At 30.0% G+C, this 14,688-nt stretch overlaps 1 protein-coding gene and 1 long non-coding RNA gene across 5 annotated transcripts in view; one reads left to right on the top strand and one right to left on the bottom strand.

The window, feature by feature from the left end:
- Positions 1 to 10,347, bottom strand: part of LOC147808172 (uncharacterized) — a 65,247-nt gene extending 54,900 nt beyond the window's left edge. Inside the window, exon 1 of one of the 2 annotated variants that reach the window (XR_015434753.1) lies at positions 10,195 to 10,347. This is a non-coding gene — a long non-coding RNA (uncharacterized LOC147808172). The remainder of the gene's footprint in view (positions 1 to 10,194) is intronic. The other variant, XR_015434752.1, reaches the window with a different exon arrangement.
- LOC107448981 (uridine phosphorylase 1) overlaps positions 1 to 14,688 on the top strand; it is a 40,732-nt gene that overhangs the window by 11,717 nt on the left and 14,327 nt on the right. For 2 of the 3 annotated variants that reach the window (XM_087166097.1, XM_087166095.1), the window contains exon 1: positions 14,060 to 14,183. The exons of the other annotated variant lie outside the window; for it this stretch is intronic. The gene's annotated coding sequence lies outside the window, so the exon portion shown is untranslated. Of the gene's footprint in view, positions 1 to 14,059; positions 14,184 to 14,688 lie in introns of those variants that run through there. 3 annotated transcript variants of the gene reach the window in all.

Genomic DNA, 14,688 nt, shown 5'->3' with positions numbered 1-14,688 from the left:
CTATGTCGTCACACATAAGTTTTGAAACTGATTTGTTGCAGAATCGTGGCATTTACTTATGCCACTATTCAGCAGCCATTCAGATTCAATACCCACTCGTGACGTCGCTTGCAAGTACCAAATTAAAATCTGATTCGAAAATTGATTCAGCGGGAACCAAGCGTAATAGCTGTAACGTTAACTCGCCATCTTGTTTACACGCAACACAACCAGCTGATTTCAGCAGTCTTCTTCTCGAGTTGTATGTACCCAATTAAGTAAAAATAATATTGTTTAAAAATTTTGTTTAATATTTATTGTGCTTATCAATTGCTTATTTATTGCAAATTATTGTGCTTCTATAAATAAAAAATAAATAAATAAAAAGAATGGCTGAAATTATATTCTATTTTATCGACAGTTTCACCCATATATGTATTTTTCCTAAAAGACTAAATGATCAGGGAAAAATTCTCAAATTATATAACTTAATTAATTCAGTTTGAAACCAAATTAATTAATTTGTTTATTAATTAATTCGGTTTTAATTAATTAATTGGTTAATTATTGTTAATTATTATCTATATTTGTTAATTAGTTTGAAACCGAATTAATTAATAGTTAATTAGTTTGAAACCGAATTAATTAATTAATTACTTAAGTAAACTGATATTTTTAAAGTGAAAAAAAAAACATTTTATCTTGTTTCTAGGTCTCAAAGTCATGAAAGTGTAAAAATAAATAATTATTTTTAAAAAATGGTTGCATCAGCAGAAAAAAATAAAGAATTAAAAAAATTAAATAAATTAAAAATTAAATATTTATTTGCTTTTTTTTAAAAAAATGTTTTTTTTTTAAATTTTTTACAAGATTTATCTTAGTTTAAAAAATTGTACAATGCAAAATATAAAAAATTAAAAAAAATGTCAAACAAACTTTCCAAAACTCATTTCCAAAACTCATTTCATTTTCCAAAAACTTTCCGAAAAATATAAAAACCATTTTTATATTCTATTAATTTCAGCTATGGTAATACTTAAGAAAAATAATTTATTCAAGTGTTCTTGAAACCATGATTTTCCAATTGCGTCATAAACTTCCTCTATGCTAATGAATGTTCCTTAAATGCTAATGAAATTGCATCACTGAAATTTAAATAATGCGTTGTTTTGCTTGTATAATTTAAAAAATGTTATGCCAACACTTCTTTCATTAAATTTATTTTTTTATATTGTACTCAATGAAACTCCTTAGCGTAATTTTTAATCGAAAATTATTCGTAAAATAATTCAATTAAAAATATCACACATGCATACGTTCTTGAAAGACACAGATCATAATTCAAGGTAAACTACGCAATTATACCTCATTTAAATGACTCGTCGTAACTGGTTATTGAAATATAGGTAAATTAATAAATAGGCACACATGAGAATTAAACTCAGTCAATTTACATGGAATTTTATGAGAATGATAATAGTAACTTGGTTTAATGTTATTTACAAAAAAAAAAAATATTTACAATGACAAATATTTTGTCCTTTTGGCTTAAATTTGTGTAAAACGAACTGAATATTAATTTTTTGTACGAGATGGGAAAAAACTAAATAATTGAATAAATATTGATTAATAAACACTGCAAAATCATGCACAAAACTCAGACATGTACCGACATAGTTAATTAAGCTAAAACAATTTCATTTCATTTTTATTATTTGTTTAATTTCCAAGTAGCTTTATTTTACCAGATTAAGCAAAATATGTTTTTAGAAGTTCATCTCTTCAAAATAAAGATTAATAATATTAAATTATCATTTGGTATAGTGTTATTACTTGAGGTCAACTCCTAGTCGTCAAAAAGACCATATTCAAGAACTGCAAAAAATTGTTTAATTAATCATCTATCTATATTATATAAAACGCTAATACGTACGTATGTATGTATCAATAAAACCGATGATATTTCTTTTCTCGCGCTGGCAACAGTTTTCATTTTTAATTGATTGGATTCGTCGCGCAAGAGCACGTAGTGAGCAACCAGATAACAATAACCAGAGTGAGCGTTATCAGGTTGTTCAATTCAGATTCATGCACTAAAAACATGACAATATTTAATTTAAACTCAATTAGGAATTAATTAATTAATTGAAGTGAGAATGCTTTAAAAGGCCGCTGTTGAATTGATATTTTTCTACTGGGAGCTACCTAAACATCTAAAAAACGTTTAAGTGTTTCCCACTAGAGGGGACGGAAGTGACGTCACAGTCAACCGGAGCTTGTTTCTGCCCCAACCGGAAGTTGCTTATTTCTGCCCACCCTCAAACCGGAAGTGACTTATTTCTGCCCGCCCACAAACCGGAAGTTGCTTATTTCTGCCCGTTTGCTTATTTCTGCCCGTCTGAAAATCGAAACTTCGTCTGCAGCGTCAAGGGGAGCTTATTTCTTTTTTTTCTTAAGCCTAATATATTTTAGTTTCGGTTTCTGTTTTTAATTTAGTTTCGTTTTTTTAAATATTATTTAATTTATTAGTTTTTTGAGGGTGGCAACACTTATTATTAGTTTTTAAGGATGGCAACACTTAGAAACTTTGTTATTTGGGATAGAAATTGTGTATTATGAAGTTATGACGTCATCTTTTATTACATAACACATAAATGATATCATGCTTTTGATCTAGTGGCGCCATCTATGTGGAATAAAATAACTTTAAATCTATTTTAATATTTAAATCTGTTTTAATATTATTTATTAAATATAATTAAGGCTGAGGATCGAACTCACGTCATCAAAAAGCCTTCGTGGGTCAGTAGTTGGATATCATAACCACTGACCCACGAATGCTTGGTTAGATATGTGTTAATAAGTTAAACCTTTGTATAGTGAACACGTGTATAAATAAAAACTGTTTGATATCGATATCTTAATACAGTTTCATCGATATTCACTTAACCTTTGATAGTTATTAAATAATTATTTCTGCCCCTCTTAATGTTATTATAACTTTTTCTGGATGGCAACGGTACTGCCCATACACGTGTTAAGATTTGACGTGTTTTGTGTGATAGCACAACTACTGATTACAGAGCGAGTCATTCTGATAACATATAACAAGCTAGATCTTGGTCTATGACGTATGTGTTGAATTCAGTTCCTTACACTTGCGCTGGTAAGTAGTTAAGCATGTGACAGTTTAACATTTTTCTGATTGGTTGTTAGAGTTATACTATTATGATTTGGCAACTAGAAGGATAGAGTGAATTAATTTCCCCTACTTATATTAGTATTTCACTTGTTCTTCTGTTGTGTCTCGATTAAGTTTTTGAAAGTTTTTCAATTCACCAGGTTGTTATGGACGGATATTTAAAGAGAAAACATGCTGAAACTGAAGTAAGTACTATTGATTTCTTAGTAATTTACTATGCTTTTAAATTTATTGTTAATAGAATTGTTTTATTTTAACTCCTAGCACTAATTCGTTTTTACGCAGAGCATGTGACAAAACTTAGTTAACTTTAAAAATTTTATAACTATGTTATTTATATTATATTGATGATAAATAGTATATTGATAATGTTAAATAGTATTATTTATAAAACTCCTGAGATGCGTTAATCTGTATCTTTAATTAACCAAGAGAAAGTAAATTGTTTTGTACATCTTAATTAATTATTTTTATTTTGTTAATAATAAAAATTACTCATCTTCTTAGTTACAAATTAGGAATAGTTATTATTTTTTTTCATTACGTAATCTAAATGAAGTTAATATTTGTTAAATTAACTTTCTGTTTGTTAAAATTTATTAAGTATGTCTACTGTGAATATTAAAAGTATTAGAATTAAAAGTATATTAATTTTAAATCAATAAATATTAGTTTATACGATTAGATATTTTTATTCCTATCGTTTGGATTTACGGCTATCAATGTTGTCATTTTTGAACCCAGAAGACAATGGAACTCCTAGATCTTGAGACAATACATGTCTTTGAAGTGGACTTTGTGAGTACCCATGTTATATGAGGAGGAAAACTACGAAAACCTCCTACTCTTAGTCCGACGACAAATAGTGGGATTGGTTTCGTTAACCAGTATCCTGTGAATGTACAGAGATCAGAGGAAAACTTAAGGTTTTAATAAAATAAATTTTAATAATTTTAAAAAATACTATATGAATTCTAATGGTATCACCTATACTTAAAATGTTAGAAAGAGACTATATTAATAACTCTTAATTTTAGTTATTTTTAACATAAATACAGTTGATATAAATGACTATAATTATTATTTACCTATTCAATATTACCTATTATTAACCTATTCAATAAAAAAAATACACCCTTTAATAATTTATGCAAAAAAGTTTCATAAAAACTAGAAAATAATTACAAAAATATAAAAATTATTTTTGAAAAACTAGAAATTTTTTACAAAAATAAAATTATTTTCTGCAATATTAGAAAATCTCCCTCAGTAATAAAAATATTTTCTAAAACCTAGAGCATTTTGTTAAAAAGAATGAATAACCACATATTTATATTATCAATTATATATTAAATTTCCTTAAAATTTCAAATTAATTATTTTAAATCTAAGAAAACATGTAATGGGAATTTTTGCCGCTTTAAATTCATTTATATTAAGAACATATTCGTTTTATTATAATTTAATGTTATAATAATGCAAATAACTTACTTTATTTTCAAATTAGCAGTTAATTTAAAACTAACTATAGCCGTTCTATTTGAAAGTATATATTTAAATGATACTGATTACAGAACTTGAACATGTTATCTATTTCTCACAAAATTTTACAAAGATAATGTTTGTCCGGGACGTTTGGGGCTTATCCACGTTTTATCAATTAGTCATAATAACATAGTGCTTCATACTTGTTATAGAACGTGGGAATAAAATTATTTCTTAGAAAATTGTTTAGAAACCCGTGATATATGTTCGCAGAAGTGCTTAGGTGAAACTTTGAATAAAATGTTATTTATTTTATTAAAATATATTTTGTCTTTATAGATCATTATCATAGATAGGTGATACCATTAGAATTCATATAGTATTTTTTAAAATTATTAAAATTTATTTTATTAAAACCTTAAGTTTTCCTCTGATCTCTGTACATTCACAGGATACTGGTTAACGAAACCAATCCCACTATTTGTCGTCGGACTAAGAGTAGGAGGTTTTCGTAGTTTTCCTCCTCATATAACATGGGTACTCACAAAGTCCACTTCGAAGACATGTATTGTCTCAAGATCTAGGAGTTCCATTGTCTTCTGGGTTCAAAAATGACAACATTGATAGCCGTAAATCCAAACGATAGGGATAAAAATATCTAATCGTATAAACTAATATTTATTGATTTAAAATTAATATACTTTTAATTCTAATACTTTTAATATTCACAGTAGACATACTTAATAAATTTTAACAAACAGAAAGTTAATTTAACAAATATTAACTTCATTTAGATTACGTAATGAAAAAAAATAATAACTATTCCTAATTTGTAACTAAGAAGATGAGTAATTTTTATTATTAACAAAATAAAAATAATTAATTGAGATGTACAAAACAATTTACTTTCTCTTGGTTAATTAAAGATACAGATTAACGCATCTCAGGAGTTTTATAAATAATACTATTTAACATTATCAATATACTATTTATCATCAATATAATATAAATAACATAGTTATAAAATTTTTAAAGTTAACTAAGTTTTGTCACATGCTCTGCGTAAAAACGAATTAGTGCTAGGAGTTAAAATAAAACAATTCTATTAACAATAAATTTAAAAGCATAGTAAATTACTAAGAAATCAATAGTACTTACTTCAGTTTCAGCATGTTTTCTCTTTAAATATCCGTCCATAACAACCTGGTGAATTGAAAAACTTTCAAAAACTTAATCGAGACACAACAGAAGAACAAGTGAAATACTAATATAAGTAGGGGAAATTAATTCACTCTATCCTTCTAGTTCCCAAATCATGAAAGTATAACTCTAACAACCAATCAGAAAAATGTTAAACTGTCACATGCTTAACTACTTACCAGCGCAAGTGTAAGGAACTGAATTCAACACATACGTCATAGACCAAGATCTAGCTTGTTATATGTTATCAGAATGACTCGCTCTGTAATCAGTAGTTGTGCTATCACACAAAACACGTCAAATCTTAACACGTGTATGGGCAGTACCGTTGCCATCCAGAAAAAGTTATATTAACATTAAGAGGGGCAGAAATAATTATTTAATAACTATCAAAGGTTAAGTGAATATCGATGAAACTGTATTAAGATATCGATATCAAACAGTTTTTATTTATACACGTGTTCACTATACAAAGGTTTAACTTATTAACACATATCTAACCAAGCATTCGTGGGTCAGTGGTTATGATATCCAACTACTGACCCACGAAGGCTTTTTGATGACGTGAGTTCGATCCTCAGCCTTAATTATATTTAATAAATAATATTAAAACAGATTTAAATATTAAAATAGATTTAAAGTTATTTTATTCCACATAGATGGCGCCACTAGATCAAAAGCATGATATCATTTATGTGTTATGTAATAAAAGATGACGTCATAACTTCATAATACACAATTTCTATCCCAAATAACAAAGTTTCTAAGTGTTGCCACCCTCAAAAAACTAATAAATTAAATAATATTTAAAAAAGCGAAACTAAATTAAAAACAGAAACCGAAACTAAAATATATTAGGCTTAAGAAAAAAAAGAAATAAGCTCCCCATGACGCTGCAGACGAAGTTTCGATTTTCAGACGGGCAGAAATAAGCAAACGGGCAGAAATAAGCAACTTCCGGTTTGTGGGCGGGCAGAAATAAGTCACTTCCGGTTTATGGGTGGCCTACTACTTATGCCTTATTATTTTTATTTAATGAAAAAAGTTTGAATTATAAATGATTATTAAAAATTAATTTTTCACGAATTCTCTTTGAAAAAACAAATTTTATAATTGTGGGCGAACGATATTGTGGGCGATATATATTGTATTTATATATATTTATAATTGTGGGCGAATTGTCACGATATGGCGAAATACACAAAAAATAAAATAAACATTAAGGTGTTCAAACTTTGGACGGCTCTCTTGACCAAATTATTGGGACCATATTTCCAACAACATTTAAATAAGGTTTTAATGATTCCATACACACATTTTAATAAGGAAAAATATAAGTGAAATGCCTGATCACAACATGAATAAATGTTATAATAACGAACTAATAATGACAAAGATTTCATAAATTTGTTTTCAATGGATATCTGAATAAGTTTAGAAGAATCTTTACAAGTTTAAACAATAGATTAAGTATTGATGTTATAGAGTGCTTTCTTATTGAAAATGCAAACATTTTCGGTCCACAAGAGTAACCGAAAAAAAAGTGCGATTTCTAGTTTATTTTGTACAAAAAGGTAATAAAACCGATATATTATAATAAAAATAAGATAAAATGCAGAAAAATGGTTCTCATTATAAATAATTAATTTGTAAAATCTGAGAGCATTAATTAAGAAATGAAAATTCTCCCTTTATTTTTTAAATAAAAATTGAACAAAAAATTTTAGTTTGAAATGACATTATTTATCTCGAAGAAAATCAGATCTTTGATCCATTAAACTACAAAGTTTAGTTCTATCTTTATACGTTTACTGTCATCTGATATTTAAACAGCAAACTTCCTTTTTGTGAGGTTATATTATCATAAGATATGTACATAAATATGTCACGAACTTATCTTTTTCTGGAATTCGGAGCATTTCTTTACTTTTCCTTCGTTTTTTTTTATCACAAGTTAGTTTCACATTTGTATTTCCGATAATCTTGGCAATATTACTTTTCTAACATAATTACATAATTTTCCGCTGGTAATTGTGGTAAATAATATTTACTTTATAGGACTCGGGAAGGTTGTTTTTCATATCAACCTGTTATTTTATTTTTTGGGCAGGGGGCAGTTAAAATCTATGCTGCCAGAGCCTTGGGCATGAAGTTTCGCGGAAAAATAGCCAGGGTCTTATTTATGCGCGGAACAATAGGCCTGGACATTGAGCACAATCTTTGAAGAATCACTTAAATCACCATGCATATGTACTGCTGTTGTTGTTGTTAATTTACATCGCACTAGAGCTGCACAATGGGCTATTGGCGACGGTCTGGGAAACATCCCGGAGGATGATCCGAAGACATGCCATCACAATTTAGATCCTCTGCGGAGGGGATGGCACCCCCGCTTCGGTAGCCCGACGACCTGCGCGCGAAGTCGAGCACTTTACGGTAGCACAGTTTAACGAGGACCAATACCACACACCCTCGGTCCCTACGCAGACTGATCCAAGAGGTCACCCACCCGCACACTGACCGTAGCCAGTGATGCTTGACTTCGGTGATCTGCTGGGAACCGTGTCTTAACGATCAGTCCACTGCGGGACGCACATGTACTGTAACTAACATATTTAACAAGATTCTGATTCTAGTATTTGATGACATTAACATTTGTCTTTATAAGTTTACAAAGAAGATATTTAAAAAATAAACGAAAAATACAATTGCGGAATCCCTTAGATGACAACACAATATTCAAACGCATCTTAATGTCGAAATAGAAATCGTAATTTTTACCTAAACTCCTCTAAAAAATAATCTATTGAAAAATTTTGAAATGTGGCTTATCCTTATATGGACACCAGCCTCTTGAATTTAAGAAGAGAAGTTCTCTAAATAATATACACGTACTCTAAATAATAATTCCTACCGAAGAACTATGCATATACATTATATAAAAATAAAACAATAACATATTATTCCGATTTTCAAGAAAGATTATTGAATGGTAATTCCGATTTCAACAAACAATGTTTCAAGTGTTCAATTGGTTCTTTAACAAGACAAAAGTTAAGGACGGTTAAAAGTTAAAAAAAAGGAATTACCATGCATGATCATTTACTTTTGTCCTAATCTAAAGTTTAGAACCTAAGCACATAAGAAATATTTTTGATTCTATAAAGCGGTTGTGTATGAATTATCCCCAAAATCAATTTCTTAAATTAAGTATAATTTCAGGATATTTGCATAATGCTTGTGAAATGGAGTTTTGAAGAAAGTTGTTTGGGTTATATCGCAATTTATGAAAAATAGATTTTTCAAAAGTACGTTTTCAAACTTAAAAATTAACGATTCTATAAAGCGGTTGTGCATGAATTATCCCAAAAATCAATTTCTTAAATTAAGCATAATTTCAGGATATTTACATAATGTTTGTGAAATGGAGTTTTGAAGAAAGTTGTTTGGGTTATATCGTAATTTATGAAAAATAGATTTTTCAAAAGTACGTTTTCAAACTTAAAAATTAACGATTCTATAAAGCGGTTGTGTATGAATTATCCCCAAAATCAATTTCTTAAATTAAGTATAATTTCAGGATATTTACATAATGTTTGTGAAATGGAGTTTTGAAGAAAGTTGTTTGTGTTATATCGTAATTTATGAAAAATAGATTTTTCAAAAGTAAGTTTTCAAACTTAAAAATTAACGATTGTTTTACTCTTACATTAATAACAATTTTTAAATCTTATCTCCGTACAATAAAAGAGTAATACAATCGAAAATTTAAAATTTCGCGGTCATAGAATTTTATTTAACTTAGTTTTTAAATTTACTACAATACGATGTCATAAACATAATATTTAATGTGCTATTTGGAGTGTATTGTTAATTTAAAATACATCGATAAAAACAAGTTAAACACTGCTGATAAAATATCAAAGGATGAAAACATGTTCTAGTTTATTGTCATTTATAGTAGTGTTCCAAATAAAGTAATAGTAGATGTATATTATGCTTAAAATGAATTTTGTCTGCAGACTTTAGTACATCTGTATGATCACTCAAGGAATACAAATTATGTTATAATATATAAATTCGAAAAAGAAAAAAAAATTATAGAAAAAAATTTACTTACGTCATCGGTTATACTTTTCAATTTTTATACTTAAGAAAAAATATTACTAACTTTATAATAAAAATTCAGCTACTGTTAAAGAAATTTTTATTAAACTGATTATAACGAGAACTCAATGTGTCTTTAATCCTGAACTTTATTGAAAAATTTAACAAGAAGATTTTTCTTAATTATTGTAAATACATAATTTGAAATTTAAATAACTTACTTACATTATGTTGATAGCGCCATAGAAACCCGTCGTCGGACTTGTAGTTTCATTCAAAATCTAATCGTAAGTTTCAGTCACATTAAAATGTAAAACTATGGTGATCTTGAAACTAAGGTCCCTGACTGAGTCACAGGTTCGTTTCCCAAAGTCACTTAGGTAAAAATAATACTTTATTTTACGTCGTACAAGAGCCGCACAATTGGCTATTGGCCAATGATCTGGGAAACATCCCGGAGGATGATCCGAAGACATGGCATCACAATTTAGATCATCTGCGGAGGGGATGGCGCCCCCGCTTTGGTAGCCCGACGACCTGAGCGCGAAGTCGAGCACTTTACGGTAGCACAGTTTAACGAGGTCCGATACCACGCACCCTCTGTTGCTACGCAGACTGATCCAAGTGGTCACCCACCCGCTCACTGACCGCAGCCAGTGATGCTTGACTTCGTTGTTCTACTGGGAACCGTGTCTTTACGATCAGTTCGCTGCGAGAACCCGAAGCCACTGAAGAAACCTCCGTGATTACAATTACTTAATTTAAGTCAAAGGACAGGTAGTCTAAGAAATTCATGTTTCAATATCACTAAATAGGCCTAGAGATTGTAAACAATTAAAGTAGGACCGAATTCAAAAACTGGCAACTTAAGCGGATCGTGTCACAGAGAGTGAGTCATGATTCAAGTCCCTGCTAATTATTCAATTTAGTAAAAAATTGAAAGATACGCAGGGACTACATCTTTTTGTTCCCCGCGTGATGCATGAAATTATATAATATATTTGTCAAAAAATATTTTGTAGATATGTACCGTCTAAAATATTATAACACGATGCAAAGGAGAATGCATAAAAAATAATTTAATTAATAATATAATTTATAATTTAATTTATAATAATTTTGATCCTCTGCAGAAGAGATGGCACCCCTGCTTCGATAGCCCGACGACCTGCACGCGAAGTCGAGCACTTTACGGTAGAACAGTTTAACGAGGACCGATACCACGCACCCTCTGTTGCTACGCAGACTGATCAAAGTGGTCACCCACCCACTTACTAACCACAGCCAGTGATGCTTGACTTCGGTGATCTGCTGGGAATCGTGTGTTAACGATCAGTCCACTGCGGGACAAAATGATAAAGGTAGTTAAAAGAATAAAATGGTTGTATAAGCTTACAACTTAGAATGGTATTTGCTAGTAGTTCTACAGAAGCACTTCCTTGACTTCAATGCAAATGGGTTCGAATCTCGACATAGCCAAGAATGAAATCTTGTGTTGCTGTTTTCTAATTTGAGCTACCTTTCTTTACATTGACAAAGATTTATACGCATTTTTTTTGTATAGAACTGCCCACGATAGAGGCTGAACTACATCGTTGGATGGAATAAATCAATCAATTGTCGTAATTTTGTGGTTGTGAATGGAAACTATCTGTTTGCACTATTTCTATTGGTTGCTAAATAGCTGAGGACAGGTAAGTGAAGTGCTTAGACATTAGGAGAAAATAAGAGGCACCACTAAACCTTTAAAAACGTATATAAAATTTAAAACGAGCTCGCCTTCTCGTAATATGCTGCCATCTAGTGACAATGATCAAAATAAACGTTTTTCATTATTCCTTTCAAAAACAAAATGTACAGAACTCGCTTTTTATGCTATTTACGAGTCATTACAATAGTTTTTACATTTTTTCGTGGAAGATGGAAGGAAAGGGAAGCCACTTTATAAAAAAAAAAGAAAATTTTTTAGTATAATAGGTAGGTAAGAAAGCATTTCATTTACGTCGCACTAGAGCTGCACAATGGACTATATTTTATTTTATCACCGTCGTTGAACAGCCGATCCAATTTCATGGGTTTACGACTACTAATGTTCAACTCCGTAGCCTTGTAATTTTGAGCCAATCCTGAAGACAAGGAAACTCCTGGATCAGTACCCCCAGAGGTATTGATTTGTTATGGGAACATGGAGGACTTTGAGACTCGACAGATTTAACGTGCATCAGTCACCATTTACTACACGGGGAGTCTTCGGCCGGCGAGGATCGAACCACGACCTCTTGGACATGGGCCCAGTGCCCTACCGACCAGGCTATCCCGGCCAATGGACTTATGGGCGATAGTCTGGAAAACATACCTGAGGATGATCCGGCCATCACAATTTTGATCCTCTACAGAGTCATCAAGGCGAGAGAGTCATCCCGACTCTACTGCCTTGGTAGCCTGACGACCAGCACACGAAGTCGAGCACTTAACGGTAGAACAGTTTGACGAGTACCGATACCGTTCACCCTCGGTCCCAACGCAGGCTGATCAAACTGGTCACTCACCCACATACTGACAACAGCCAGTGATACTGTCTACTGGGACTTTTTCTTTTAGAAAAAAAAAGAGAAATGTTTTCCATTATCTTATAATTTTAATGAATATAATAAACATCGTGCTGCTTAATTATTATTATCCTTTTTGTTTCTAAAAAAAAGTCTTCATTATATTAAGCTTCCTTACTTGGATAAGTATGTACCTTCCCTGGGGAACACGCCCCCACCTTGAGAACGAATTTCATAAGCTCTCTTACAGGGAAAAATTATTATTTTTACATAATAATACAGGCGAAATTAATGTAATTATTCTCAACAATTCCTAATTTTGCTTTATATAATGTCTTCCTAAATAAACAAGACTTAAATAACTTTCCTCCAAATTAAAAAAAAAATCTAATTTTTTTATGATTTACTAATTTTTTCTGACATTTAAAGGAATATGTCGTTCATTTTTATATTTAAATTCTACGAAGGTCTATCTATAACATTAATTAGTAAGGAATTAAATTCTTCGAATAAATAATCAACAAAGTAAAAAATCACACGTAAGGCATAAACACATTAAAAAGAATTTTGGTACTAGTCATAAAAAAGTGCCAGAGTCAATGTCTTTATTCAAAATGAATTGATGTAGAAATATAACAGAACAAATCAAGTTTTATCAAGGATATCTCGATTAATTCTGTAAACTTCTATATTTTTCGTTAATCTGTCTCCTGCCACCAATAATGTTTTATTTAGCAAAGCGGCTAATTTAATAATATTTTTTTAATACTATACAAGTGGATGAAACTTAGATTTTAATGATCTAAAGATCTGGACATTATTTCTTTGCTAAATTTGCAAATGACATGTAATTGTTAAATGAATGATCCCAAGAAACTAAAGCGAAAAGATATATTTGGATGATGTAAAAACTTCGAAAATTATGAAGATGGTAATGAATGCCGACATGTTTCGAGCACTCAAAAATAGGCACCCATTCTCAAGAGTCGCTAGCTGTGAATGAGAAAACAAATGTGATTTTAAACAGTTACGTTTATTTTACGTTTTTTGTTCAAAATCACATTTGTTTCCTCATTCATGCCTGGTAAGCCTTGAGAAAGAAGGCCTATTTTTGAGAACTCGAAATATGCTAACTTTAATTACCATCTTTATAATTTTGGAAACAAATGAAGTTTTTTAAATCATCTTGTTTATAGTTGTATTAAAATACGCATAGTACAGGAAATTGAATTTTCATGAAAGTTTGAAATAAATGTTAAAAGCTTAAATGACAAAACACTAAAAAGGAAAAAGAAAATATTATATTGATGTTTACACTGATTTTTCCGTTAGAACAGATTTATAAAAAATTGAAATTTCATTTTGAAAAAAGGAAAAATTCAATACAAAATATATATATCGATGGTTTATAAAGATACCGGCACAAGTGCAAAAAATGACTTTTTGAGTATTTGGTATCAAAATAATTTGTAATTTTATGCTCTATTTTACTAGGATAACGACAGTTTTGTAACTTCAAAAATGTACCTCCTGGAGGCACTAGTGTCTTTAGTGTTTTTAATTTTACGCGCGATTTTGAGCCTATACCAGCAGCCGATAGTGACGCTTTGTCCGTTGTGTCAGTCGTTCGCAAAACATTGATGGGAGAAGTCACGCAGCTGGTGAGTAAATTTAACTAATGGTTGTTGTGTCATTATCTTTTTAAAGTCTCTCTGTATATTGATATTGTTTTTATGCTATACCGACACTTCTACTTAAATAACATGGAATACATCGGTACTAGATAAAACTTGCCTCACTTACAGGGCAAAACTTTAAATCTTATAATGACACATCTGCAAATATTTTCAAAATTTAAAGGTTTATATGAAATTTGTTTCATTTTCCTCGTAGATAATGTAGAAATATAGGTAAGTGCAAAAAATTATACAGATTGAATGAAAACTGAATGAATAGGAGCATTTTTACCAGGAGAGTTTTCATTAATAACTTTAAATGAATCAAATCTCAAAACTATAAATTTGCAGATGCGCCGGTATCTTTATAAACCATCGATATGTATATACATAAAATAAAATGTAAAAGAATATATCATAAAAAGAGAGGAACATGTCCTTTAATGCAAATAAATATAAAAAAATAAATAAATATGTCTTAAAATGAGAA

Source organism: Parasteatoda tepidariorum, chromosome 6 (genome assembly GCF_982258835.1).
Source record: "Parasteatoda tepidariorum strain Cologne lab strain chromosome 6, Ptep-v5.0, whole genome shotgun sequence".
NCBI classification, from domain to species: domain Eukaryota; kingdom Metazoa; phylum Arthropoda; class Arachnida; order Araneae; family Theridiidae; genus Parasteatoda; species Parasteatoda tepidariorum.
The sequence above is the reverse complement of the archived record's forward strand: the minus strand, read 5'-3'. Positions and strand labels throughout refer to the sequence as shown.